The 24,654-nt window shown below is 42.3% G+C and overlaps 1 protein-coding gene across 2 annotated transcripts in view; it reads left to right on the forward strand.

Moving 5' to 3' along the window:
- LOC128688691 (uncharacterized) overlaps nt 1-24,654 on the forward strand; it is a 357,017-nt gene that overhangs the window by 150,231 nt on the left and 182,132 nt on the right. The gene's annotated exons all lie outside the window — the stretch shown is intronic.

Raw genomic sequence — 24,654 nt, forward strand, 5'->3', positions numbered from 1 at the left:
CTTCTGAAAGTCAATTCAAGCCTATCAGTTGTGGAAGTTGTTGTGTAGCCTCTCTTACTGGAGAGAAAGAGAAAGAGGTAGGGAAGGTAGTAGGTAGAAAGAGAGAGAAGACGGGTGGGTTTTGTGAATCAGGGCGCGTTAGTGAGGTAACGGGTTGGTAGAACTACCGGGAGGTGAATGAATAATGAGAGTTAGTGGAGTGTGAGTTAGAGCGAGCAAGAGGGGACGGGATAACACAGGGATAGAAGAGTAGAGGATAGTACAAGGGCGGGGAGATAGAGCTGTCCGTCAGGGAAGGGGGCAGCAGGATTTAAAAAATAGAAAGAATTTAGTGAAACGGCAGATAACATAGTGGGATAGATGAAAGAGAGGAGGGAAGAGTTGTTAAAAAGGGGGGAGAGGAATGGTGGGAAATTGTGAAGAAAATGAAAATAGTAAGAATAATAGAAGAGATGAATAGGTGTTGGAAGAGGTGGCTGCAACGTAGGTATGGGATGTTATAGATGGGAAAGCATGAGAAGGGAGAAGCTTTGAGAAAAATAGATAGGGTTAATGTTGACCCAGATTACACGAGGGTAATGAAGAGGAGGTAAATAATTAGGATTTTAAGAAATAACTGAGTAGTAGTGATGAAAAGAACGTGTAGATAGGGAGAAGCAAAGAGTCTTAAATAACGAAGTTGGAGGAGGAGAAAAAGAAAGAAGTGGAGAGGCGGTGGTGGTTCCATGGGGAAGCTAGGTAAGAAACACCTGTGGATCATGCAGGAGGTAGATCTTATGTCTCATCGTTCGCATGTGTGTAAGATACAGAGATAGACAAAGACACGGTCATAGGCGGACAGTTCTGTCAATCGTGGGAGGCTAAGAGAGAGAGCGTAGACTATATCTTACTTGCCATCCAGCTTATTATGCCTTTCTCTTAGTTTCCGCCTGCAGTTTTTTATTCTGTTTATCCCCTTGTATATGAGAGCTACAGAGAGGCTGGTTGCAGGGTTACACGGAGTCTGGTTGCAGGGGTACACGGAGGCTGATTGCAGGAGTACACGGACGCTGGTTGCAGGGGTGCACGGAGGCTGGTTGCAGGGGTACACAGAGATTGGTTGTAGGGGTACACGGAGGTTGGTTGCAGGTGTACACAGAGACTGGTTGCAGGGGTACACGGAGGCTGGTTGCAGGGGTGCACGGGGGCTGGTTGCAGGGGTACACGGAGGCTGGTTACAGGGGTACACGGAGGCTGGTTGCAGGGGTACACGGAGGCTGGTTGCAGGGGTACACGGAGGCTGATTGCAGGGGTGCACGGGGGCTGGTTGCAGGGGTACACGGAGGCTGATTGCAGGGGTGCACGGAGGCTGATTGCAGGGGTACACGGAGGCTGATTGCAGGGGTGCACGGGGGCTGGTTGCAGGGGTACACGGAGGCTGGTTGCAGGGGTACACGGAGGCTGGTTGCAGGGGTACACGGAGGCTGGTTGCAGGGGTGCACGGGGGCTGGTTGCAGGGGTACACGGAGGCTGGTTGCAGGGGTACACGGAGGCTGGTTGCAGGGGTGCACGGGGGCTGCTTCAAGAGAACGCAAGAGTGCAACACGTCATTTATAGGGATAGCAGGAGGAAAAAAAATAATCGTGACGAGTGGGTGGAGAGGTCATGATGAAGCTACACACTTGATCCACCTGTCCCAGCTGCACCACCTGATATTCCACCTGTCCCAACTGCACCACCTGCTGCTCCAGCTTTCCCAACTGCACCACCTGCTGCTCCAGCTTTCCCAACTGCACCACCTGCTGCTTCACCCCGTTTCATCTGCACCACCTACCCCTCAAACACCTACCTTCATTCATCTCTACCCTTTGAAGTTCATTGTAAAGAAATGTATTTCTAACGTTCCTGAAATTACTTTGAGAAGTGGCGAGCATGGTGAAATAGACTTCACATATTGCATTTCACTATAGCATTGAACGAAGCACACGTGTTTGAACCGTTGATTAGGAACGCCAGAGATAAAAGCCTAAACTGTGAATTTTTTTTATTGTGGTTAAAATGTGCATAAAAAGAGGTACACATAGGTTATAGATATTGCTTTGTTTGAAGTCATATCGTATATAAGCAGACCTTTGGGTTTTACCGGGGTACGTGCAGTCGCTTCCGTAGGTCATCGTCCCAGCGGCACGGTACCAGACCAGACCTCCTAAACCAGAATTTAAATTTCTTTGGGTCTGAAAATGTAGCAGAATGGGTCGTTATCTGGACAACGTTTCTCTCTGAAGATAATTTTTTCAAAACATAACTGTGAAAAAAAATTCTTCTTTGAGCGAAACGCTGTCCCGGTAGACTCGTTTCGCCTAGTGTTTCTTTGCCTTCGGAAGACTTGCAAACAGACCTCTGGGTGAAGAAAATATAAACATTTCAAAATAAGCTTTTATTGGAACAACATTTCGCTCAACTAGAGCATCAAAACTGTCGGCAATATGCCATTCAGATCCAGACCTTTTGATGTTGAAGGAGGGCTGCGCAGTGTTGCAACAACAGCGCAATGTTGCAAGAGCAGCACATTGTTGTAAGGTCAGCAAGATTAATGACTTTGTAAGCGAAATCTTGTCTTTGAATTTATAACTGAATTACCATTATTATTAAAGTTCCAACAATTACACTTGATGGTTGAAAGTTCCAACAATTACACTTGATGGTTGAAAGTTCCAACAACTACACTTGATGGTTGAAAGTTCCAACAGTTTTAATTCGAATCAGCAACAACTGTAGTTGATAAGGTGCAGGTACAAGCAGCTGTAGTTGATTATTAGAAGCGCCACCTGTTGTATTTTTTTCTGTTCGGTCATTGGAGGGGAAGAAGTCTTTCAGTGCAAGACGTGGTGGAGGCTTGATCCTCCGTCTGCCGAGCGCGAGACTGGTGCGCTTCCTATTTATACTTAACTAGATGAGCATTATTATTATAATCAAGGGGGAAGCGCTAAACCCGGAGGATTATACAGCGCCTGGGGGGGGGGGATGTGGAAGGCATTCAGGCTTAATTCGGGGAACTGGAGCACAGATCCAATTCCCTAAATCAAGAGCCCCTCACCAACATCAAGGAACCTTCCTTGAGGGGAACTAGATGAGCAGTGCAAAGGTATAATAGACAAATAGGAAGAAAAGAGTTTGGAAAGCTTAAGTGGCATGAACCACTTCGGGAGGGTTTTAAGGAATGATTTCTGTCATACAGTGACGAGTGCTGTTGTTGAATTTCGTATTTGGAAGGAGCAACAGCTTTAATGATTATTAGTGGATCCAACAGCCGCATTTAATAATTTAATCATCAACAGATGTATTAATTGTAAACATCTACAGCTATAACTGTTCATTGTAGGCACCAACAGCTGTATTTATTAACTGTAAATATGAACAGGTGTAAATGATAAGCGCAAGCGCTAATAGCTGTATTAACTGTAAACACGAGTAGCTGTAACTGATAACTGTAAGCACGGATAACAGTATTCATTAACTGTAAGCACGAACTGCTGTATTTATTAACTGTAACCACGAACGCTGTAAGCGGTAATTGGAGGCACCAACAGCTGTGTTTAATAATTATAAGCCCCAACAGGAGTAATTATAGGAACTCGTTTATTAGCAAAACCTCCAATACAAATACTGCTGAAGTGACTGCAGATGCATCTAAATAGTAGTTTACTTTAGTCCAAAGGCTATAAAAACATTGGGAGGTGTCCCAGACTCAGGAGAGTCTGAAATAATCTCGAAAACTAACATGAAAAGTTAATGAGGCTTCCAGCTTGGAAAAACGTAACATAAATGAACCCCTGGAGTACCCGTCAAAATTGGAGGCTTATCTGAAGCCAAGAATAAAGAAACGAATCTAGGAAGAGGTATCAAGATATATCCATCTGAGAGATAATCTATAAAAGGCATAATTTACCTGAAATACATCTACCCGGGGTTCATATCTACCTGAAGCGAGTGAAGCTCAGATCAATGGAGAATAAAATATGTAACCTGGAAAACTTAAAGGTGAGGAGTCACCTTGTGTGTGTGGTGTCGCTCCCACTTGTTGGTGATAGTGGTAGGTGGCTGGTGAGGGTAGTAGGTGGCTAATGAGGGTAGTTAATGGATAGTGATGATGATAATTGGCTGGGGAGAGTTAATGGTTAGTGATGGTAGTAGATGTGTATTGATGGTGGTAGGTGAGAATTGATGGTGGTACGTGGAACGTGATGGTATTAAGTGGATGGTGGTGGTGTCGATAGTGTTAGATTAGCGAGGGCAGTATACGAACGTGTGTGTGAAATAGACTGCCTTGTGAGTGAATAAGCTGTCAGAGCGTTTGGTGTGTAACCAAAAAACATCCAAAGTTGAATGGCTGGGTACAATGTATGTACACAAATCCCCCCACACCAGCTGCCCATGTTCACCTAGCACTGCTTGTTTGTCGACTTTTTTTTAACAAATCAGTTTCATAGGCTAAGAACTAGTATCCTAACTTAGCTCATTTCAAAGCTCAGCCCAATTTTAGGTATACTATTCCCCCCTCCCCCCGGATGCGACCCACAACAGACGATTAATACCCAGGTACTACTTACTGTTAGGTGAACAGGGGCAGCAGGTGTAAGGAAACATGACCAACGTTTCCATTCATGCCAGAGATAGAATCACGGGCACTCAGTATGTGAGCTAAGTGCGTAGCCAATGGAGCCACAGGGTATTAATAAGGCAAACTGAAGACCAGGAGCATTACTTAACTGTAACACTTCTTGAACAGCACTAACCACCGCCAGCCTTTCATACGTAGTGTACCTGAGGGCCACCCAGCCACATAGTTTCCCTTGAAGAATATACCAGCTTGGCATTCGTCCCAACGTCGACGTTAAATGCTATTCGTGTCTTGCAGGATGAAAACAGAGAAGCGACAGAGGAAACTGGAAGCCTGGCCAGCAGAGAGGAGGGTTTGAGGGCAGAGCTTGCACCAGTGGACACACTCAATGTGTCGCCACGTCAACACACAGCTCACTGAACTACTGATAATTCCTCGACTGTTAAGCGCCAGATACAACAGTCTGAGTCGCGGGTTGTTGCTGCAGGTTGTAGCTGGCCGGGTGGGTGGATTGGAGATTTTGGGTTTGGGCGAGGGAGGGAGGGAAGGAAGGAAGGAAGGAAGGGTGACAAGGGTGGAGGGTCTCGAGGCTGACATCAAGTTGTAAAGGCCTGCAGATACAGAATAGTGTGGTGAATGTCGGAGGTGACGTTATGAGGGAAGGGAGAAAGGTAAAAGAGCTGCAGTGGAGCTTTTGAGTTGAAAGACAAGTTGTAAACACGATTTGATGCAGCTTTAGGAAATTTGGGAAGCTCCCTTTGCTACTAACAATGTAGATTGGGTGCTCGGGGAAGTTTGTTGGAAGCTGCGTGTAGATTACTTTAGGTTACTTAGCGGTTACTTGCAGATGATTTAATTTTACTTGAAGACTACTTGTAAATTAGATTGCTGAATTTTACTTAGGGTTACTTGTAGATTACTTTCGGTTACTTGGAGGAAAGTCAACGGGCTACGGTAAAAGTGAAGCAGCTGATACGTGACTTTTCGCTTAGAATGAAAAAGTAAATTGAATTGGCGCTGTAGAGAAATGCGAGGGATGAAGAAGTGTAGTAGAAAGTAAAGGGAAAGAGATATAGAAATGATAGAAGGAAGAATGAGATAGAAATTCATAGAGTAGCAAAGCGCATAGTTCAAGAGACATAAAGATGATCAAGCCTACAGAGGACAGAACCATAGATTTTGAATATTGATGCGAAGCACTGGCTCTCTCTTTTTCTCTCTCTTTTTTTTCTCTCTCTCTCTTTCTTCCTCTCTCTTCCTCTCTCTTTCTCTCTCTTCTTCTCTCTCTCTCTTCCTCTCTCTCTCTCTCTTCCTCTCTCATAAATTAAAGAAGAATGATATCCAGCTCTCTGCATTTATATTTTTCCCTCAACATTTTTTGGTCTATTGTTAACCCCAGGGAGATATACTTCTAGAAATAGATTTCATCAGCTGTATCCGGGTAGGCTGCACCTGCTGAGGACAAATATTAAAATACAATAATTCTAATCAGAATTTATTGTTAAGGAACATAAAAAAGTAAGTCATGGATGTAATACGACAGTTATCACAATCCTATCTCACCACGCACGCGTAAATACCTCGCTAGGCTTAAAGTGACTCAAGAACAATGGATGTTCAGTGTCTCGTCTCTTATCCAGAAAACCGACGATGCTAACACAAATATCAGAAGTATTTGGTCATGGTTGCTATACAGTACCTTGGTACCTTAGACAAGAGCTACCCATCCTGTCTTATTCTATATGACTTTCTTACTGCAGCAAATTTATCGACTTGCGTTGTTTAGGTTAGGTTTAAATGGGTTTAGTTAAATTGTTTTCTTATTTAATTAAAAATTAGCAATTAAAACATACCATAGCGCCAATAAATGCAAGATATAGGCAATAAAAACTAATGAAGTGCGAACAGAACACAGGGAACCACAATGTACACTGTAAACATCTATATTAGATAATTACTAAGGATCGTTGAACAGTCACTTATTTGACTTTGTTATGGTATTAAGAGGGGCTGACGTGAGATGTGTTCATCTGGGGTAAGCGTTTGATGCGTTGGAAATGTGGGGTGCGCTGAAACAGGTGTGTGGCGTGGGGAGAAAATGTGACGCGCTGAAATAGGTGTGTGATGCACTGGAACAAGTGCATCACAAGGGGTATGGTTTATTTGCAATCGTGTCATTACGATTTCTTGAGTCATGTTGACGGCAGTGAAGGGACTTGAGCTAGAGTTCGTCACGGCCACGCTAGCTGGAGATTCGTCTGTAAAAACTTGCATTTGTGGTCACAGAGGTGCCTGTGCTAACTTTCCTATGGTGTAGAAATATACCTAGTTGGATGAATCTTATTGTGGCTAGCTGGTCTAGTGGCTAACGCGACGGGCTGGAGTTTTGAGACTCTATGACCGCGGGTTCAATCCCGGCCGGGGGTATGGTTTATTTGCAATCGTGTCATTACGATTTCTTGAGTCAGCTTTGTGACTAGATGGAGCAGGTGTGTGACGCGCTGAAATTAGTGGGTCACGCATGGAAATGTTTGTCACTCTTTGGAGCTGGTGTGTGACGCGCGGGGTAGGCGGCTTTGCCGCCATGGCAACGGTGACGCCAGGCTAGTGGGTTCAAGGTTAGGATGAAACTAAAGTCCAGCCGAGTGAGGTGACCACATCACAGACGTCGCATCTAAACAGGCTGTATCCAGGAATCAGCATTTCGTTATTAAAATAGTCGTGAGTCTGTAAAAGCTGAAAACACCGCATTTGACCTAGTGAGAATTCCCCACCTCAACGGTACTTTATTCTTTTTCCTCGATTCGAGACCTTGTATGTTTTTAAACACAAAAGATCATACATTTAAGCTCATCACTGTCTTAGATTCCAGTATTCTTAACATTTCTTGTCATTTTTTCTCTGCCTGGCACTACCTACGCAATATTGCTGATAAGGACTTATGCATAGTTCAAAACATTTGAGGAAACGTTTCGCCACTAGGTTGTAAATTGGAAAAATTCAGATTCAGGAAGGATGTAGGAAAGCACTGGTTTGGTAATAGAGTTGTGGATGAGTGGAACAAACTCCCGAGTACCGTCATAGAAGTTTTAAAAATGGGTTGGATACATACATGAGTGGGTGTGGGTGAGTGTGAGTTGGACCCGACTAGCTTGTGTTACTAGGTCGGATGCCGTGCTCCTCCCTGAAGTGACGTGTCTGACCACATTAGGTCAAGGCATTGGCTTAAGCCGGTGGGAGAATTGGACCTGCCTCGCATAGGCCAGTAGGCCTGTTGCAGTGTTCCTTCTTTCTTATGCTCTTATGTTCTCATGTTCCGTTCTTAAGGCTGAAGAAGCAGACACAAACAGTAAAAGCAGGCAGAGAGGAAGGAAGGCAGAAGTGGTTCCCTCCTCCATATAAATCCTTTTATAGGTGGTAAAATGGCCTGGAAGATGGGTGTTTGTCCAGTACTGATCTGTTTTTGTGTTTGCAACTCTTCTCTGCATTGTTATTGTGTGTAATTACGTGTTTATTATGGCCAGCTAGAGTTTTAGTAAGTTGAATTCCAGTTTTTGGACCTCCCTTTCATATTCTGATCCACTGCACTTCTGTATAAATGTTTTCACTGTTTAGTTGGTGGGAGCGGAGGAAGAAAACTGTAGTATAACCTCCAGAATCCTCTATTATTACGTGTATTATACAACTCGTTATTATATTTATATTTATGTTGAATAAGCTGCGGTAATTTGGATTGAGGTTTCACTTCTGCTGGTACAAAATATGTGTATTTTGAAGGCTCATTAATATAATTATTTTGTTTTTGTATTGCTGTGTGTAATTACATGTTTGATGTTACATATTTAATGGAGACAAGTGGTATAAAATACCGACACAAATGCAGTATAATGGGATCCTTTATTGACTACGTGGGCGTTATCTAGCCATGAACAGTTCTGTTTGTGACTTGATAAAGCCCACAATGTGGGCGAAACGTCAATAAACGATCGCATTTGTATCTCATTATATGGGGGAGTTGAGCTTTGAAGGCATAAACAAAATACTAAGAGTTAAAAGATATTGTAAACAAAATGGAACCAGGTATATTTTTCCCCAGCTACACTAAATTGCATTGTCACACGAGGCAGTGTTTGATAGGAACTGCTACAGAAATTTAAATCAGTTAATCTAGAAATCCCAGGTGTAGAAAATCCAATAAAATGTAATTCTAGATGTTGTAGGCAAACTACTGTTTATAACGCGCGGGAGAGTAGACTTAAAGACAGTGAGAGGCTACTTAATTAATAATACTGATGGAAGAACCCACGAAAAGGCACAATTCATTGTATTAAAAACTTAAACTACCATGAACTAGATTGATGGCCTGCAAGGCTGCAACGGAACACACACACAACACACACTCAACACGCGCGCACACGAGTGTCATTCACACCCAGTCGTTACTCCTACACACAATTCATCATAAATTACTTCGCCAAACACACTGCATATTTTGTTCCTGCTTTTGCCTTCTTCCTCTCCCCTAAATACAACAGCAACAACAACAGAAAAAATAATGTAGAGAGACTTTCCCCCATTCCTTCACCTATACCTCCTTTCTCACTCCTACACACATGCCACCACTCTTCCCTCTTCACCCCCCTCTTCCCTCCTCACCCCCCTCTTCTTAACTCTCCACCCACACCACCTTATACAATTAGGTTTATTCTACCATCTCTAGCACATAGTCTTCTTTCTCTCTCACACGCACACACTTCCCTCCCACACTCCATTCTCCTCCGTGTCCACTTTCGAGGTCACTTTCATTGCACGTCAGAGCACTGTGGAATCTTGCCGAGGTGGTGGTGGTCAACTTTGTAAACATGCTTGGAAAGACTAATGTTTTGCTTCTCACTTTCCCAACCGCCTGGAATCTCTCTTCTCTCTCTCTCTCTCTCTCTCTCTCTCTCTCTCTCTCTCTCTCTCTCTCTCTCTCTCTCTCTCTCTCTCTCTCTCTCTCTCTCTCTCTCTCTCTCTCGTACTCCCTCACTCTCCCACCATCTCCTCTCCTCTCTCAGCATCTTTTGCAGATCCTCCTTATCGAGCCATTGTTTCCAGGATTTTGCTGAGTCCGCTCCTTTGAGATAACTCCATATAAAATCCCAAGCTTATTTAACGTCCTGTGTCCATATAGACCCATCGTCATCATCTTCCTCTTGTCCTAATCTACTTCCTTATTTTTCTGGTATTTCTTTACTTGTTACCCCCCTTAACTGGTCGACCTAACTCACATGCACCAATGCTCTTTGTTTTACATTGTAAAGATCTAAATCTCGCACAAGCTTTTATATTGACAGCGTTTCCCTCTTGCTAGAGCTTTATTAAATCGTAACTTTATAAAGCTCTTAACAGAGGCAAACGTTGTCCCAGTTAAGGCTTGGTCTACAACGTACGTAAGGAAACCAGCTCATCCTCCTAAGTAACGTCAGTATTTCACTTTAGCGACGACCGTCTAATGTGATGTGTCACGTTGACACTGGAACCAAGACGGTGATTATTTATCATTTTATTATTGTACAGTCTACTCGCTAGGCTTCGGTTTTCAATTCTCGTTTCAATTTTTTTAGCGCATTTTCTATTGTTACATTTTATTTGCGTTGCAGTATTACATAATTGATTATTTTTGGTTAATAGATTACAATCTAACCTAATTTATTCTATCGTAAATAATATTTAGGTAGGGTTGTAGCCAGGGAACACTTCTTACCCAGGTTCAGCTGTAATAAAAACTCATCCCAATCACAACATATGTCGGTTAAAGACACACCAGGAAACTTCAACAGCCATTGTATTATGGAATTGTTCGCTGCTTGAAGAATAAGAAAGGCACAATACCATGACTGGAACTGTGTAACTAGTTAATGGCCCAAGTCGGGCCGAAACGTTGTCATAAGGTTCAGTCTGCTATGCACGGTGTATTTTTATTTGCCTACTCTAGCAGTCTCTGCGACTGGTTTAGGTTCCTGTAATTGTTTCCAGAAAAATAATATTCCAGTATGTCTTTGCAGAGTTGCTATTTTTAGGACATCTTTGTCAGGCTGCCCAAGAAAAGAGATAATATATTTTCGCAATGCAATTTAAAGCGTAATATTATCCAAATGGATAACTTTTTTTATTAATTCTTTTTTGAGCTTGTTTTGTGATATTTCGCAGGCAGGAGTCATTGTTATATCACTTGTGAAGAGAAAGTTGAAATGTTTTGAATATAATTTTGTTATATAACCTTCACCTGCAGCTTTTTTATACCTCCTACAAGGCTAGACCTATAATTTTGAAAAGCCTCCTCACCGTGCTATAATTTTGTAGTACCTCCTTACGGTGCTACAATTTTGTAGTGTCTCTGAAATGTTTTCTTCCTTATCCCTCCCACCCTCACATCTCTTCCCCCACCACCACAACAAAAATGTAATATTGCAAGTGGAGACCATTATTTTTGCAGTATCTACCAGCAGAGGCACATTTCTAAAGTAATGTTTTCCCAAGAAGTGTTTAATGTAGCAATGTCAGTTTTTGTGAGAGTACCCCAGCTCCTTGGTACCACTGATCAAGGCTCGGTATAGTATCGTCTGGGACTGGAAATTCCCTTGTAACATTTTGTAGCTCTCCTCTCAGAGGCTAGTATGACATTACTCGTCGTAGTAAAACAAAGGTTATGTATGAATGACCTCTGTGGGTGATTCAGCCCAAGGGTAAGTGGAAGCTGGATCCTCCCTCTCTTAACCGGTAAAGAAATTTGTAAATATAAATGCTTGTAAAACATTTATGAAATTTTCAGTGCATTTTTTTTCACCATGGTTCACAACATGCGTGACGTCTGCATGTTTGCCTCACTCTTGATGTTTTCCTCCTGCAGGCTGGTGTATTTGAACAGTACGAGACTGATAGTGATGCTCTTTTACTCTCACTAGTAAATCGGTTCATTATTTTTTAATTTTCAAGTAACTCAATATCACCATTGCTTCACCGGCCACTTGGAGGCTCAGACGAGACCTCTTCCAAAAGACACTCACCACTTCGCTTGCTGCTTCGGTAATTAATAATGGAAGGTGAGGGAAGAGCACCTGGTTGTGTGTACACGCTACACCCTCAGCAATGTTAGGTTCGCACCCTGGATAGAGGGAGAGCAAATAGAGAGAGAGCGAGATTTATTCCTCTGTTGACATGGTTTATACCGAGGGAGGCGTGGCGAGCAGAGTGCCTCATACCTGCACTCGCCTAATTGTGCTCACCTAATTGTAGTTGCAGGGGTCGAGACTCAGCTCCTGGCCTCGCCTCTTCACTGACCGCTACTGGGTTCTCCCTCTCCCTGCTCTATGAGCTTTATCATACCTCGTCTTAAAACTATGTATAGTTCCTGCCTCCACTGTATCGCTTGCCAGACTATTCCAATGTGCAGTCTAAGGTGTATCTGTGGAAAATATAGCTCCGGGGCTACGATTCTTAACCAACAGTCGACTGGTACAATGACTCGCTAAACCCGTTTCTTTTATCAAACGGAGTATTGAACTGTGTATGGGAGATTTATCGTTCTGTCTTCGGTTTTGTTGTGGGTGGAGGGAGGGAAGAATATTTTCTTAGGAGAATTATGTAATTTTCTCCTGATGCTATTGGCGTACTGCACCCTGGTAAAAAAGTAACTGTATCTTCATTTTGTGAGTGAGGGAATTGTATTATTATTATTATTATTATTATTATTATTATTATTATTATTATTATTGTAGTTTTAACTGAAAATTTTATAGCTTCATGCTTGAGATATTTTATACATAATCGGTTTTGGCGTTGATTTTTTTTACCGTACGTGTTTTTACCTATTGGTTGACAAATGTGTCCTAAAGGAGGAATCCTGACAGAGTTGTCCTTGGTGGAGTTGAATTTCCACTGATGGTGCTATTTTCTCTACGCTTAGTTGAGATGCATCTGACCGATTTTGAGGACTTTTCTGCCATACCAGCCCGGCATTTGCTCAAGCTAATCTATTGAATGCCTGATCAGCCAGTCTGTTGCTCTTAGCAGCCCGTTGGCCCAGAAAACCTGATCACAGCTTAGGTAATTAGCTACTTGCTCTCATAATAATGTCTAGTTTTAAAACTTATGCATGGTATTTTTGTCCTTTCTTTCGCTGTATAGTCCTTGTGGCTTAGCGCTTCTTTTTTTGATTATAATAATAATCTCTTCATCCAACTTGTTTCATATATGAGCAGTTTCTACACCCAAGTAGTTTTTCATATCGTCTTTGTTTTGCTTTCTCTCATGTTGAACAGTCTTTTTCCCTCAGCTTTCTATCTACCTTCAGTGTTTCCTCTTATTTCATTCCAGTCAGCCCCGAGATTAGTTTTCTTTCAGGACTTTCTCGAGCTTGTGGGTAGGTGTGGGCTTCACACAGCTGCTGTATACTTTATCATTAGTCTAAACTACGTTGCGTATAGCGTCGTCAGTGAGTGGAATGCAGACTGAGTGGACATTTTTTATTAACATCATTAGGTACGCAGATATCTCTTAGCCAACACTTGAGTGCTTCCAGCAAGTACTGACACTGTCTTAATCAGGATTGTGGGGCCTTAATCAGGACTATAGTGTCTTAAACAGGACTGTAGTACCTTAAACAGGACTGCAGCGTCGTAAACAGGACTGTAGGATAACATTCTCAAAGGACTGAAATTTTCTGTCATATTTCTCCCCTGGATGACACGCACAGCAGTCGGCTAGCACACAGGTACGTATTTTTAATACTGTGTTAATAGAATATAGGAATATGAGGGTGGAGGTAAAGAGGGGTGACGGAGAGGTGGACAGGGGGCACATGTGGAACTGGGTGTGGGAGGTTAAAATGCCTGCTGGAGATACGTGGTCATCACATTTTATCGCGCCCTCCCACCTTTCCAACCCTCTCAGCACCATTACGACCTTCGTAAATCCCCATTACGTTATTGACACTAAATCTTCGCGCTGCGTATTGGTTACTTAAGCAAATTCATCTCGCGATACTGAGAGGACACTTAAAAGGGCGAGATTTTTCTATCTTGTTTACACCATTTAAGTTTTAGGGTCATATACTAGCTTTAAAGTCGCTCTCCCCGGAGCGTTCTTGCTCGGGATTTATCTCTGTCGCGGTAAGAAGCGTGAAATGTCTCTGAAGGCCTCTAACTCCTTGGTGTGTGTGCGTCTGTAGGATTATTTAGGTACAATTTTAGACCGTTTTTGGATGATTGCAGTTGTCTTACATAGTCAAAGTGACGTGTGTTTGTGTGTACTCACCTAGTTGAGGTTGCAAGGGTCGAGTCCTAGCTCCTGGCCCCTAGCTCCTGTGTGTGTGTGTGTGTGTGTGTGTGTGTGTGTGTGTGTGTGTGTCAGAGGAGCTGCAATCTCTTTCCCTGGGAGGCAGCAGTAGCAGTAAAGGTGAGTAATAAGTCGACCAGGGTGTGCTTGAGGCCACACTCTGCCCAGGATTATTGCCCTGGGAAATATTGCGCTCACGGAAATGACCGTCCCTTCCCATTCCCATTCTTCCATTGCGTGTGGCTAAACTTCCCCAGTCCCAATTCTTCCCTCGCACCGACACCCCTTCCCATTACTTCCATACTTAGTTTGACCACTTCTTACCCCCGCACAGTCATATCTATCTTAAACAAATAAAAGTCATTTAAAGGCGAATCAGGATGGGAAAAGTAAATCTTATTGACCAATATATTCAATTTAAGAGAGAAGTCAGGAAAGGAATAAGAAAAGCCAAAGGAGAATATTAAGTTAAGGTTGCAAGGGAATCAAAGACCAACCCGTTTTCCATTGTGATGAATGGTTTTCCATTGCTACTATTCTACATCTGTTCCGACTTTACCCTGTATGGCCACCCGTCCCCTCCCCCCTTCCCCCTCCCCCCTCCCTTCCTATTCCTGTCTTCGCCTGTCCATTCATGTGCCTACTCATTCCGTTTGCACAGCTACTTCTTCCTGTTCTCCGTCTTCTGTGTTCCACCCCACCCTTTTCTTCTCCTCCCACTCTATAGTCTCCATTTGTGAACGCCATCGTTACTGTTGTTGTAAGGGACAACTGTATTTTGTGACCACCCTTGTTACCGTTGGTGCGAGGTCAACCGTGATGTAACCACGGTTGTTGTGGGAGCAACAGTTACCATCCTCGTTGCCGTTGCGGGAGCAACAGTCCGTTGTGACGTCATGGGAGCCATGAAGAAGAGTTTTCTCTATTACCGGCGGAGAGGCACAATAAATAACGGTAATAAGAGAAGGAATATCCAAGGGAAGGCACGAGATTGTGGTGGCCTGGATTGGTTATGCAAGATGGTGGTGGTTGAATTGTAGTAGGTTGTGGTTGTTTCCGCTGTGCTCTGATAGATCTCTGTTGAGTTGCTGTACATAATAGTAGTGTTTTTCTTGTAGTGGAGGTCTTACGGTTGTGGTAGAAGTAGTGCTTATGGTTGTGTTGGCGCTTCTGACAAGGGTAGATGGAAGGGTAGTGATTCTGGTTGTGGTAGATTGTAGTGGTGGTGCTTCTGGCTTTGTTTGTGTGTGTGTGTACTACCTAAGTTACCTAATTTTGGTTGCTGGTCTCTTTGCTGGCCGCTGCTGGTTTCACTCCTGGCTCTGCGAGGTGTACCATACCTGGATTGTGCCTCTACCACTTCACTGTCTATGGCGTTCTCATTCCTGATCACTCTAAGGCTCAAGAAATATTTCCTAATGTTCCTGTGACTCATCTGCGCCTGTCTCAAACAGACACTGCCTGTCAACCATGTCAATTCCTCTGAGTATTTTGTACATGGTAACCAAGTAAACGCGAGTCCTTCTGTCCTCTAGTGTCGTCAGATTTAACTTAGCTTAGCTCCTCTAACCTCTCCTCACAGGTCATACTCCTCATCTCTGGGACTAGTTTTGGTACAAACCTTTGCACTTTTCCAGTCTTACATGCATAACCAAATATGGGTTCCATACTGGCGCTGCAAGATCGGTCATTTATGTGCCATGTATAAGGTCTTGAATGCCTAATCTTGATGCTCCTGAAAGCTACCCTTAAATTTGCGAGTCTTGAGTTTGCTACTTCGGTTACTGGGTTGATGTGCGTCCCACGCTCACCATGAGGTCCCTCAGTCTTTGTCCTTTTTCAGAATATTTCCACAATTTCAGTCTTTATGACCTTTTCAGAATATTTTCATAACTTTTCATGTGTTGGGATTAAATTCCAGTAGCCACTTGTCAGACCAATCCTACAACTTGTTCAGAACCATTTCCAGTCTTTCCTGGTCTACTCCTGTTTGCATTCTCATTAGGTTCATATAAATGAACAGGGACACCTTTGGATTTCCTCTGTCATGTCATTCATATACACAAGAAACAGTACTATGTGTGTGTGTGTGTGTGTGTGTGTGTGTGTGTGTGTGTATGTGTGTATGTGTGTCTAGTCCTCTTTATTGGATAGTGGCGGTATTTAATTATTTCGCCAGTGTGGGGGAGTTGGGTTATTCGGTATTCTGAGCTGGAATTTATCGGCTCGAGTCAGCTAGAATTTGTTTTATTTTTAAATGGAAAGTTGAAGTTGACAGCTTGTTTTGGAATTAATTATTAGTCCAGGTTTTAAAGTATTTTATTTATTGAAAACATGTAATTAAATGTTTAGGTTCGTTGGGGCTAAACTTAATTTCTTGGGCTTCCTTTATCTTTCAATTTTTTTTTAGTACTGTATAAAGTCACTCCCTATTGTATATCTCTGACAGCATCTTTTTATTGCTGTTTGTTAGCCAAAGAAATCTTGTGAGATATCTTTCCGCCTCGTTTGGGCGATCCCATGGTAATAGATGGGGGTTCCCTTCTGATGCAGCTTACTTGACTGGCCGTGAAGAGGGATTTGAATGAGTCATCATTTATGTTCCTAAAGACCATCCGTATTCTTGTCACCATAACGTATGATCCTTATGTTATCCTGTTTGCTCGCTGCTTAACCCTTAAACTGTCCAAGCAGATCTACGTTCACATGCGTAGTGCTCCAAAAGTAGCTCTACGTTTTTTTTTTTTTTTTTTTTACGTATTTTCAAATATAACAAAAAAAAGTAGATCAAAGTTTTTTTTACACGTTTTCAAATGTAAAAAAAAAGATGATCTACTTTTTTTACATACTTTCAAATGTTGAAAAAGCGTAGATCTACGTTTGGACAGTTTAAGGGTTAACACATGTTTGGGCTAATGTCCGCTTTCAAGTGTTTTTTGTACGTGTCAGTGAGTTCTCCTCACGTACACGCGAGGAGAACTCACGTGTCTTTGCACTTGATGGGGTTGAGCTTTAATCGTTACCTGAAGTTTTTCTAGGTTCTACTGTTTTCTGTAGCCTTCATTCGCATTCTCTGCATGTCTGTGACATTACCTACTAACTCACGTACCGTGTGAGTCCGGCAGCACATCCTTTACATAAGCTAGAAACTTGGACTGGACGTTAATGAACTCTGGTTGTTACCTAACCAAATTTTTCATCACTCATCGTAAATCGTCGTCTTCAGGATACCTCCACTGATGCTAGTATCTACTTCTTTACCCGAGTATGGGACTCCAGCTTGTGTAGCAGACTTCGTGTGACAGTGTGGCAAAGGTTATTTTTTGCATTGAAGGAATAAGTATTCTGCTGTTTCTTTTCTGTCGAGTCTCTGTCGGCCTTTCATAGGCCTGTGTTAGTATTGCATTTAACAAACAAGGAATTCCTTGTTTGTTAAGTTCTCCACGAGCCTTTTCCTTATTTTGTACAGTATTTTGCTTATTAATTTTCTTGGAGACTCGGGTCTCTTGTTTCATGTTTCCCAGCTCTCATTCTTCTTAAATTTGCATTATACATTTTTTCCTATTTTAAAGATGTTTGTCAAAATATCTGCCTTTGGTGATTTATTGTAGATCTGGACGAGTGACTTTTACGGAATTTCAGCTCCTGTCTGTATCCAGGATGATAATTTTAGGTCACATTTTTGTTGAGTTTGGAGAGTATTTTTATTTCTTTCGTTGCTCTATCAGTTTCAAATTTTCTCCACTTTTCTTCTCGTCTTGTAAGTCATTCCTGACTCTCGTCTTAGTTCCCTGTTTCCTGGTGTATTTTCTGCTTCGCATCGTTGCGTTGCCGATTGAACAATAGATACTTTATGTGCCTTTGTGTTAACTCCCTATCTGGCAGGGATGAACAATGTCCTGCTGGAAGCTTGAGAGGAAGTTTCTCATTTTTCTTAGAATCTTTTCCCCTGAATACTGGCCTCTAGAACCTTTGTCTTCACCCCTTTCTCACAGTTCATCAGGTAGCAGAACGTTCATCAGGTAGCAGAACGTTCATCAGGTGGCAGAACGTGAGTATTCGGTGATCGATTGCTTGTAGTCTGACCCTCCCCCCCACTCCAGTATATATATATTTCTTAGACATGTAAGAATACAGATATACCATCCAACTTTGTTGGTATATTTGTAGGCATGTATACTTGTATGTGTGTGTGTGTATATATATATATAAATATAAATATAAATATATATATATATATATATATATATATATATATATATATATATATATATATATATATATATATATATATATATATATATATATATATATATATAATGTCGTGCCGAATAGGCAGAACTTGTGATCTTGGCTTAAATAGCAACGCTTATTTTGCCATATAGGACAAGTGAAAATTTGTGTATGCAATAATTTCGCTAAAATCATTCTGAACCTAATGAAAAAAATATATTTCGCTGTGTTTGTTTAGTATTAAATTATTGTAAACAAATCTAAAATATATTTAGTTGGGTTAGGGTAAAATAAATTGTTCTTGTTATAATAAGGTTAGGTAAGTTTTCTAAGATTCGTTTGGTGCAAAATTAAAAAATTTTACATCAACATTAATGAAAAAAATATATCTTTAAACGTATAAGAGAAAATTTTAGAACGGACTTAATTTTAAATGAGTTCTTGCTAATTGACCAGTTTTACATATTCGGCACGACATATATATATATATATATATATATATATATATATATATATATATATATATATATATATATTATTGTGTGTGTGTGTGTGTGTGTGTGAGAGAGAGAGCAGTCAGCAAGATTCGATAGTACTCTGTGTGCATTAATTAAAAGTATTATATTGATATTCGCTTCTGAGTCAGTCTCAGACCAGACGTCGTAGTAGCTTGGTCAGTCATGCTGTTGATTCTCTCAACACAGAATCTGGCGTACACAGCACAACTCGGCTGATCAGAAACTACCTGGATGAACACTCCCTTGAAGAATGTTACTGTGCTGTTGGCAATCTTCCTTATATTTTATAGGAAGGTATTGGGAAGATTTAGACTCTGTACTCTATACCTGTTACACCCCTGCTCTTTATTCGGGAATGTGCATCGTCTTTCGCTCTCATAACTTGTAATTTCAGTGTGTAGATTGGGACCTAGTCACTCTAGTATCCCCTGCATTTTAGGGATTGCAGTTTAAGGGACTTTGAGCATTCCCGGTAGTTTAGGTGTCTGAATGAATTGATACGGACAGTGGAAGTTGTCTGTATTTTCTCCAGATCTGCAATAAACTCTGCCGTAAATGGTGCTGTTAGTGTAGAAGGCACGAGTGTCTTAAGGAGTGTCTTCACTGGCTTGGTATCTCTTGTTTCTGAAAGTTTTCGTTAGAGTTTTGAACTTTTGTTTGAATTTTGTCTTGATATTTTTAATGTGTATCTTGTGATGTTGCATTAAAGTTAAGTTTAAGGAACTGTTTAAAAAATTGTCGTATTTTGGCTGCTGTGGATGTGAGTGATGTGCTATTTTTATTGCCTGGCTACTGATGGTGGTGGTGGCGGTGGTAATGATGGTGGTAGGGGTGGTGTTGCTAGTGGTGGTGGGGTAGTAGATAGGTGGCACGCCGGAAGTGGTGGCGCTATGTCATAGCTCTAGCTCTCTCTTTCTCTCTCTCTCTCTCTCTCTCTCTCTCTCTCTCCACACCGGCCTCGTGGGAGGAGAGAGAGGGGGGGGGGCTCGTGATAAGTGAAGGCTAGACCAGAGAGGGAAGATATCTACCCGACCTGCTGTCTCTCACGACGTACTATTTCGGTCACCACTTTTTTTTTTTTTATGTCTTGGGTATAGATGGTGGGCGGGAGAAGAAAGCTATATAACGTTACTTCCTCTCACGGTCCGGACACCCTACCACCCACCCACCCACATAATACCGAGCTCCTCGAAGCTCCAGACATGAAGGGTGGGCGAGGGAGCAAGTGTCGGGGGTTACTGTAAATTGTGTTATCACACGGAGCACTTTCCACGCTAGTGGTGGGTGTGGCGGTGTGTGTCAGTGTGGAGTTGCTCCACCCACACCACCCAGTCTCTCACCCTTCCACCACCACCACACTAGGGCAAAGCACGAACGAATTATGTTTAGAATATACGGCTGAGGGTGAGCGTTGAAGTGGAGACGGGCCAAGAGACGAGATCTTGATCGAAGAACTCGCAGTTGGAGAGAGAGTACCATGGCTTGAACAAGCAGATGAAGCACTTAAGAACGTTTCCCACACTCCCAGGGAGAGAGTGGTAGGGCTAGCAGTGGTGATACTTTTTTCTTACTTAGAGGGACAATGGTGTTACTTATTTCACACACTCAGGGACACTTACATTGTCTAAGTGTGCATATAGCTTTGAGTTTGCTACTTTCCCTGTTAACTGTCAGTAGGTCATAAACTGTACACTGTGAGTAGGTTATGCAGCCGTCAGTAGGTCATTCAAATGTAGACTGTCATTAGGTGTTACCAAAAGGCGATATCTGTAAAGTATAGACATCTCCAGAGAATACTAGAAGGTTTCCTCCTCTAGCATTCAGCCTGTTCCTAGTTTTTGTAACAAGTTGTCAGAACAAGATCAGGTCTAGTTATCCCTTTACTTGAGTGAAATATTAATAGAGTTTTGGGATTACAACTGGTGATAATAATCTAACGAAATAAAATTTGAGACCTTTAATGCAGAAGATGTCTAGGTAAATAATAAGTATTACATAGTTTAGGATACAATCTCCTTCATATCTCTTGTAGTGCATTATCGAATTGTACATATGGTAATATAGTGCTGAGGGCACTTTTCGTACAGTACAAATCGTGAGTACTTTCCTGTGAGGAGATATACTCTTGAATACGACTAATACAAATATATACAAGTGTATGAATGTGTATGTGTGCTCAAAGTGCTCGTAATGTCTCAGTAAGACTTGACTCGAAATAGACATAAATAGTAACTGACAATAAGTCCTCAAATAATCTATCTTCTCGACCATCATGGCAATCAAAACAGCTAGCTTGTACAAAATGAGGAAACATTCGCCAAACAACAATAGTGTACCAAGCAGCCGCACAGCGTCAGGAACAAGGAGACAAAATAACGACCCTAACTGAAAACCATCAGTAGATCTTCCATAAAAGGCATAAAACTCCCTTAATACAGGATCTAAGTTCAGCATGACCAAATCCCTGACTATGACGGTGCGTAGATGCCACACAATGTATGTCAGAAGCTACAGCTTGGGACCAGGGTTGAAGAGTGTCTCCACACGACACACACAACCTCTGCAAAACGTCAAAACCACTAAGTCTGAACGAGAGGTACGTTTTGAACTCGCCAGCGAAACCATACTCTACCAAAACAGAATCTAAATAACACACACACACACACACACACACACACACACACACACACACACACACACACACACACACTACTGGTAATGCGATGGCTGAATAGCATCAGGAAACGTTTAAATCTAGACGAGTATCACTTTTGGTGTGAGACAGAATTGCTATAAACCTTCTCTTTTAAAAGTATTGTTACGTGTAATAACGAGTATCAAGAAATGAAGTGTAGTCGTTATGTTAGAGATAATCCCAGCATATCACCTGCCGGGGCAAGATGCTGCTGGGATCTTATAAGATACATTTTCGTGCACTGACGAATGTTAGCACCTGAAGATAAAAAATAATCCTGGAGAGAGAAGCATCAGCATCTTATGGAAATCCGCTGCTCTTCAGCCATTACCAGATCGAGAATCAATAAGAATCCCTTAGAGATTGGGATATTTGGCAGGCAGGAGGCGGACCTAATGCATCACGGGAACTGTGGGGGCGTGTTCCTAACTTGTCGAGCACAGGACCTTATATGGAAAGTCCCATGATGATGACTGTGGTGCTGCTCTGGTAGTGATGACTGTGGTGCTGCTCTGGTAGTGATGACTGTGGTGCTGCTCTGGTAGTGATGACTGTGGTGCTGCTCTGGTAGTGATGACTGTGGTGCTGCTCTGGTAGTGATGAATGGTGCTGCTATGGTAGTGATGACTGTGGTGCTGCTCTGGTAGTAATGAATGGTGCTGCTCTGGTAGTGATGACTGTGGTGCTGCTCTGGTAGTGATGACTGTGGTGCTGCTCTGGTAGTGATGACTGTGGTGCTGCTCTGGTAGTGATGACTGTGGTGCTGCTCTGGTAGTGATGAATGGTGCTGCTATGGTAGTGATGACTGTGGTGCTGCTCTGGTAGTAATGAATGGTGCTGCTCTGGTAGTGATGACTGTGGTGCTGCTCTGGTAGTGATGACTGTGGTGCTGCTCTGGTAGTAATGAATGGTGCTGCTCTGGTAGTGATGACTGTGGTGCTGCTCTGGTAGTAATGAATGGTGCTGCTCTGGTAGTGATGACTGTGGTGCTGCTCTGGTAGTGATGACTGTGGTGCTGCTCTGGTAGTAATGAATGGTGCTGCTCTGGTAGTGATGACTGTGGTGCTGCTCTGGTAGTGATGATTGTGGTAGTGATGACTGTGGTGCTGCTCTGGTAGTGATGACTGTGGTGCTGCTCTGGTAGTGATGACTGTGGTGCTGCTCTGGTAGTGATGACTGTGGTGCTGCTCTGGTAGTGATGACTGTGGTGCTGCTCTGGTAGTGATGACTGTGGTGCTGCTCTGGTAGTGATGACTGTGGTGCTGCTCTGGTAGTGATGACTGTGGTGCTGCTCTGGTAGTGATGATTGTAGTGCTGCTTTAGTGGTGGTGATTGTGGTGCTGCTCTGGTGATGGTGACGGTCGTGGTACTGCTGCTCTGGTGATGGTAACGGTGGTGGTGGTGCTGCTCTGGTTTTGACGACTGGTGCTCTTCTGGTGGTGATGAATGGTGCTGATCTGGTAGTGATGACTGTGGTGCTGCTCTGGTGATGGTGACGGTTGTGGTGCTGCTCTGGTAGTGATGACTGTGGTGCTGCTCTGGTGGTGATGACTGTGGTGGTGTTGCTGTGTAGTTGAATATGACAAGGAAGCGTGGTTAGTTTTTGTCGTCACTATGTAGCTATTATATAGAGTCTGACGGCAGCACATTGCTGATGTATTCAGCTGTATTTCAAGGAGGGCAGTGTTGGTATTTGTCTTAGTACCTAAGAGGCCTAAAAGTACATTGTCGTAGTACCTAGGAGGGCTAATAGTGCAGTCTCCATTATGTAATTATATCCTGCTGTCCTCAGGATAATTAACTAATTAGATCCCATTGTCCTGAGAATTGACACTAATTATGTATTTAATTATGTATTTAATGTGTGTTAGTAACTCTCACGGTGAGGTGTCGTATTTTGTACAGGCTTGCACGTGCGTGCACACACCAGATAATCACGTATGCGCATACGTGCACAGGAGATAAACATGTCCATACATAAACTAGATAAACATGTGCGTGTACACACAATACATATACGTACAAGCGGTCAGTACACACGCAAACATGGTCAGTACACACGCATACATGGTCAGTACACACGCAAACATGGTCAGTACACACGCAAACATGGTCAGTACACACGCAAACACCTACTGAAGACACTACACACAAAGACAACTGAAACTTGTGTAACAGTTACGCATCTTTATACCGAAACGTTTCGCCTACACAGCAGGCTTCATCAGTCTGATACAGAAGTTGTATATATGGGGACAACAGAGGCATGGGTGAGGTAAACATGAGAAGATCAGTCCCTCAACTCTGTAGGTTGAGGGACTGATCACATCATCTTTGTCTCCATTGATTCTATTGTCTCCATATTTACAACCTCTGTATTCAACCGATGAAGCCTTCTGTGTAGGCGAATCGTTTCAGAATGAAGATGCGCAACTGTTACACATGCATCTTACGTACTGGTCGGTATTGTATACATTTATCACATTCACGGTACACAAAAGCGTAGCTCTGCAACTGTACCTGCAAGTAGGTAATCACAGAAGCAATCACACTCAAAACTAAGTAGTTGTGATTACATAATTACAAACACACAGACTTTAATTAAATATTTGAATTGTAATATTTGGTATTCAAAGATTTGCCTGAATGTTTCAGTAATATAGGTGGTACTATGATACTAGAAGCCTGTTAACAACTCAGGCGCATTGTCAGCCTAGTTGTTTTTCAGTTTATTGTACTGTGGGGGTCTCTTCCCCTTCCTCTGATCAGATCTGATTGCCTCTCATTCCCGTCATCACCACGCGTTTTGTAACCCTTACCGGTTTAGCGGTCCAGCTGAACATCATTACATGGCTTATACTTGTAGGCAAGGCGCTGATTTTGTGGTTTGATTTACTCCCAAGTTTAAGCTTCCGCTCCGACCATCAACGTTTAATTTCTAAGACTAGTTTTAAGGCTGGAATGAACTCTCTACAGGTAGAAGACATCATAACTTATCGTCCATTTACCATTTTTTAAATGGCTTAATGCAGTGTTGCTCAGCTCTTCCATTAAATAGACTTTTCTAATGGAGTACTATAAATGGTAATAAAATGGTGTAATGTTGTAGCATAAGAAAGAGTTTTATTAATAACTTCATTATTACTCAGTTAATTAAAGTTTATAAAAAGTTAAAAGTGAAACTGATGCCTATTACCGTGTGTAAATAGTTTACATATGTATTATGTATTTTTATTCTTATATCATCTTTCAGACTCCTGAACGAGGTTATAAGTGTAGTCTTAATGTTA

This window comes from Cherax quadricarinatus, chromosome 13 (assembly GCF_038502225.1).
Source record: "Cherax quadricarinatus isolate ZL_2023a chromosome 13, ASM3850222v1, whole genome shotgun sequence".
NCBI lineage: Eukaryota > Metazoa > Arthropoda > Malacostraca > Decapoda > Parastacidae > Cherax > Cherax quadricarinatus.